A 6219-nucleotide genomic window follows, 5' to 3' on the forward strand; every position below is an offset into this window, starting at 1 on the left:
ACTGGATCCAGCCCTGTCCAGGTCCCATTGTGAGAGGCTCTGGGCACCTTCCATTTTATGCGCTTCGTGTGGTTTGGTAGGGCTTAATCGCTACCTGCTGCATATTGAGACTACACTAAACAGGAGCCCTGCTGATTTCACATGGTTCCTTGGACTGTAGCTCCCCTGGGGGCAACCAGCCCTTTTGTACCCAGTAAAGAGGCATTTCTGTGAAGCACTCACGCAACAAATTTTATTAAACTTCTGCGAAAAAGGAATACGTCTAGTAAATAAATGAGAGTGCAATACAGATACTGCACTACGTGGGTATATCTAGATATACTCTATAACCTGTTACACACTGAACAGAAATAAGCAGTCTTCAGCTTAGTATAATCTAAAATAGGGGTGCTAAGCACCGATCCCAGCTGGCTGGGGGTGGCACGGGGCCGCCAGAGCCTGATCCTAGCTGGGTGGAGGTGGCACAGAGCCCCATACTACCTCTGCCCAGCTGCAGGCAAGCCCTATGCCACCCCCCGTCCAGCCCCTGTCTACTAGGATTGGGCCCCAGGGTCCCCAAACTGCTCCTGCCCAGCTGGGATCAGGTGGACTAGCCCCCATGCCATTCAGCTAGCCACAGGGCCAAAACTATGAGCACCACCGATCTAAAACCCCAAATCCTGAAAGTCTTGAAAAGCAGCCAACCTGGCAGAAGCAACTTATCCAAAAGGGAGGCTGAGGTCTGAGGTGCAGGATCCTCAAAATATCAGATGGGAGCTGCAGCCCAGGATGCAAGAGGAACACATCTAAGATCCCTGACCCCCTTTCTAGCTGCCTGCACAGTAAAGACTTACAAAATTACCTGATAGAAACCTGGACACATACAGAGTGAAACGATGCCAGGATGTTCAAGAGAGTTACAAACACTGAGCCAGTCCCTTTATTGAGATGAGATGTTCTGAGATTGGCCCGTCTGCCAAGAAGTATTTTACACCAGGGGACTCGGTTCTGGGTTTTTTATGCTTTATGCTAACTTAAGGCCTCCTCCAATGCTGTGCTATGGATAACTGGGATAAGCCCAGTGCTCCCTGCTGGGGTTTAAACCTGGAGGGTCCTGGCTAGAGGGTCTTGTCCCTTCACTCAGGGTCAGACCGATGCCACATTTGGGGTCAGGAAGGGATTTTCCTCCAGGTCAGATTGGTATGGGTTGGGGATGGGGGTTTCTCTCAAATACATATTGACAACCTTCACAGCAGCAGGACGTTGGCCATCGTGGTCCCCCTGCTTTACCTGTGGCTGGTGCGGGTGTGAGGTCTGTGTCGTGTCAGGGGTGATGGTATCTTATGTAGAGTTTAGATCATGGATTGTATGGGGTGGTTGGGACAGGGCTGATCCTGCTTCAGGCAAGGGGATGGACTAGATGTGACCTCTGCCAGTCCCTTCCAGCCCCACTGCTCTAGGACTCTATGAACTGCAGCCCAGATAGCAGGGCTTGATTGTGGATTTGCTGCAGACCATTAGGCAGGTCCCTTCTCCTCCACACCTTGACTAGTTCGATTGTGAGCTTTCAGATCCCTTCATTTCTATTGCAAGGCCTTTGGGGCACAGGCACAGGCTATTGCGATGGGTTTGTACATTGTCATCACAGCACAGCCCTGGCCTGGGCACTAGCAGCAATGCAAATCATAGATAAGGTAGTGGAGAAATGTGATGCTGGATGTGATCTTTTAGGATATAGGCAGCCTTAGTGTGAACAGCCAACATCACCTGCTCTCATTCCTTCCAAGTTCATGTACAAACAGGATGGCAGGGACCGTTCCCAAGATGACCAACATGAATGTGAACCCAGCAAGTCTCGGTCCCTAACATGCCATATACAGGGCATGTTAGGGACCGAGAACTGCTGGCCAGGCCTGGCTTTTGAAGGCTGGAGCAGGTGGCAAACCCTGGAGGAGCTCAATCTGTGGGAGCATCACTGCTGCACAAAGGCTCGCTGTCAAGGCGGCATCTCGGGCGGGCTTGAAACATTCAAGCTCCTTTGAATAACCGCATAAATGTGACCTGTTCCCCGAGTCCAGAGCCACGCTGGGCAGACGCGTTGCTGGAAGTCATCCTGCAAAGCAGCTCCCTTTATAGCCTGGATGGAAAGGGAGAGTTTGCTTAGCTGTGCAAGGCAGGTCAGGCTAGGCCAGCGATTCTCAACCAGGGTGCTGTGGCTGGGTGCTGCTAGGGGGGGTAAACACAATTCACAAGATAAACCCAGAGATTTCAAATGGGGAATCCAGAGTATTAGAAACATGCTGCCCTGCTGTGGGCTTCCAGGGGTCTCTGCACCAGGAAAAGTTGCTCTGTTATTTCTCTCTAGTCAAAGAAGGAGTGAAAATGAAGAGCTGGGGTTTTCCGAGGAGGGGCTGGAGTCTAAAAAGGTTGAGCTTGGATGATCACAGCGCTCCTTTCTGCCTCCAATTCAGTGTCTAAGGGCAGCTAAGGGCTTGAATTCCCATTCTAGCTGGTGTCCACAGCACCGCCTGATAGAGATGGCGGCGGGTAGAGGTAAGGGAGACTGAGCAAGTTTCCTCGGCGCTCTTACAACGGCTTCCTGGTCGCTCCGAGGCGAGAGCATGCCGTGTTATTTTTCCCAGAGAAAGGAGTATTGTGCGGTTCAGAGCTCGTTAGCTCAGCGCATTAGTCACTGGCTGGTCACAGCCAGATCCCCAGCTTGATCCTAGCTCGGCTCCAAGCGACAGAAACTTTATACGAGTCAGATGGCAGCAAGCGGGCCCCGGGGGGACGAGCTTCATGACCTCATGTCGGCTCAGATTCTGGTGGGCCGCCGGCCACGGTGCGCAGCCACTGCCAGCACGGCGCTGGTACAACCGGCAGTTCTTCTGCCAGGCAGAAAGGCAGGGCTGCCGACTGCCCGGGTCTCCGCAAGGAGGCAGGGAGCATGCAGAGAAGCTGGATGAGACCCTGCAGCGCATGCAGATGGGAGCAGGGACCTAGGCAGAGCTGGAGAGCGCGTGATCTCCTCCTCAAGGACCTCTCCGCTGCAGTTTGCATGGTGTTAGCATGTCATGTCCGGGACATGGTACAGCTCCTGTTCCCATAGCATCCCAGCCCTTTTGTCTTAGGTATCCGTTCATATAGGAACTCATAGGGGTCACACAATGGTGTTGGGGGACAGGCAGACAGCGAACAGGCCTGGTTTCCATAGACCGTGCAGATTCACAGCAGAATTAAACAAGCTCCAGAGAAGGGCAACCAAAATGATCAGGAGCTGATGCCAGACCAGGCCAGACTAGAAAGGCTGAGACTCTTCAGTTTGGAAAGGAGAGGGCTGAGGGGGGATAGTTAACTTTTGGCACTCGTGGCCGCAGGAGGGGGAGGAGGCAGAGGGCACAGCTCAAAAAGGGACTGGATCAATTCATGGATGATAGATCTAGTCATGGCTATTGAACAGAACGGTTGGAGATGTTTTCTTTGGTGTCTCTAACCCAATCGATGGCAGATGCCAGCGAAGGTATTGAATAGGGGATGGCTCACTAGAGATACTCACTTGGATGCTCTCCCTGTACAGCATCCACTCCTGCCACGGTCAGAGCCAGGCTGCTGGGCTACATGGACCATTGGTCTGACCCAGTGTGCCATTGCTTATGCTCTTACCCTTGGAGGGGCTGGTACTGGTCACTTCTGGGGACCAGTGTCAACTGAGTTGTCCTGAATCGTGCTAAGAACGTGGCTCACACCCAGACCCGTCAGGCTTAGTGGGAGTGGCGGAGATCTTCACTTGAGTTGGGATGGGGATCCACCCTGGAAGGGTCTTCGTGAGGCATTAGGATGCTGATGGATCCATTGTCCTGGCCAGACAGAGCCACCCTTTAAGCTTTGGTGCCTGTATCTGCATGAGGGCCTTCCTGCTGCACACATGCACCGCAGTCCAGCCAGCTCCATATCCTCTAGGACAGAAGTGGCCAACCTGTGGCATGTGCTACGAGAGCATGGGCAGCCTCTGCATGCAGCATGCAGCAGATCCAGGAGGGAGGCAGGAGCACAGCTGCAGCTAGAGCAGAAGGCAGAGCAGCAGACTGGGCAGGCAGCACAGATCCAGGAGCCAAAAGCAGAGCAGCAGACAAGGCAGGGGAAGGGGATCGGAACGCACTTGGAGAGGGTGTGGGGTGAATTTGGGGCAGGCCTGCTGCCCAGGTTGGCTCCCACTGCTCTGCAGATGGAGAAGGCAGTGCTGGCACCCCCAGGGGTTGCTTAGTCACCTTGGGGTCTGTCTGGACCAGAAGAGGGAGAGTTGCTCTGCAGGGAAGCATAGGACAAGCAAGGCTGAATGCTGCAAGCCAGGGCCACAGGACGCTGGGGGTTTGGCCAACCAAGTGACCTTTTGTGTTGCAAAACCAGCTCCTTGGCACTTGCCCTTCCAGTCCTGTTATCTCAGGTTTCCCCTCTAATTCAGTAACAAACAGAGCCCTGAGCGGCTGATGTCATCGTACCCAGCGGGGCAGCACTGGCTCCAGCACTGCTTCTAATTGGGAAGTCATTAAATGCCATTAGAGTTAACGATGTTAACGCACCAGCAACAACAATAGACACTAATTCCACCCATCTCCAGAGCGGGAGCGGGTGGCTGGGTGGCCTGTCCCGTTGTATTTATGCACTGGAGTTTTGCTAATGCAGCTAAAGCGAGCAGACGCCCAGCTCCGTCCACCCGGCTTCAGCTAAATAGGATTCTTTAGCTAAGGAGAACAAAGGTTCCCCAAGCAGATTGGACTTGGGTATGACCAAATTACCAGGCAAGCTTAGCCAACAGGATCTCAGCTGTCCACTGTAGCGTGGAGAGCTCGTTGGTGGTCCTAGTAGCTGCTGCTCAGCTGGGGAGATAAGACAGCATGTGGATAGGGACCTCTGCAAGAAGTTAGGTGCTTCAGAAGAGATGGCTCCGTGCACGGGGACTGAACTCTGCGGGGACAAAGGGCAACACACGTTCCTCCCTGGAAACCTACCAGCGTAGGGCCTCGGCTGGGCATTGTCCTGCAGGATTGCCAAGGAGCAGGTCATTCCCTCGTTCCCTCCCACTGGGTTTCTTGCACCTTCTTAGAAGCAGCTAGTCCTGCGTTACCTGCCTGGGTCTGCTGCACTGATTCGTATGGGCCTACAGCTCCCTGGGTTGCTTGCTGAACCCAGATCTCCCTTGCACGGCTCTTCCCATCTGTGCTCTCCTCTGCAGTGGTGCATGTGCTGCTCCTTGCCTCCACTGGGTCTGCAGTGCCGATCAGGGGCGCCATCCTGGAGAAGTTGGGTTTGACATGAGAGGAAGCAGAGAAGCGGGTGGTCATGGTAGTCTGAAGGCAGGCTAGGGTGGCATCTTGGCTAACTGATTGAGAGGCACAAGCTTTCATAGGCAATAGCCTACTTTGCCAACGCCATCCTCTAATGAAGAGGAGGCAAGAATTATATTAAGCAGGAATGAGAGAGGAGCCCCATTTTCTCTCAGGACAAGCTGGCAGGCAGCCCCTTGGTGTCAGAGAATTACCTAGGGTGCTATTTTATCTTCATTCATTATCTATCTCATAGCAGCCAAAGTTGAGGGCAAGTTCTGACACATCCCCAGAATACAGGACATCCCGTTGGCAAGGGGTGGGACACCTGGCCCCCACCAGGGGGGCGGGGGGAGGGGAAGATGAGGGCGGGGGAAGCTGTGGACCACCAAACCATGTGGCACCCACAAGGACAGCCCAGCCTGAAGAAAGAGAGCATTGGGAACCTGAAAGCCATGGGGAGGCCAGCACTACGGCACAGGTAAGAAACGAGAAGGTAAGAATCAAAGGGCCCCTTGGGACTCGGAGCGGGGGCGCAGCAAAGGCACCAGTCGCAGGGCTCAAGTGCCTATATACTAATGCTAGGAGCATGGGGAAAAAGCAGGATGAACTAGCGCTCCTGCTTGCACTAAACACCTATGACTTAGTGGGGCTAACGGAAACCTGGTGGGATTCATCCCACGACTGGGCGGTACATATTGAGGGCTATAGATTGTACAGAAAGGACAGGGTGGGGAAGAAAGGGGGAGGGGTTGCGCTCTATATCAGTGAGCAATATACGTCAACCCTCATCAAGACAGAATCCAAGGATGAGGAGGTAGAAGGATTGTGGGTTAGGCTACATGGGGGGCAAGGAGAAAGGGATTTGGTGGTAGGGGTCTGCTACAGACCCCCACACCAAGGGGAAGAAATAGAT

This window comes from Alligator sinensis, unplaced genomic scaffold (assembly GCF_000455745.1).
Source record: "Alligator sinensis unplaced genomic scaffold, ASM45574v1 scaffold594_1, whole genome shotgun sequence".
Lineage (NCBI taxonomy): Eukaryota > Metazoa > Chordata > Crocodylia > Alligatoridae > Alligator > Alligator sinensis.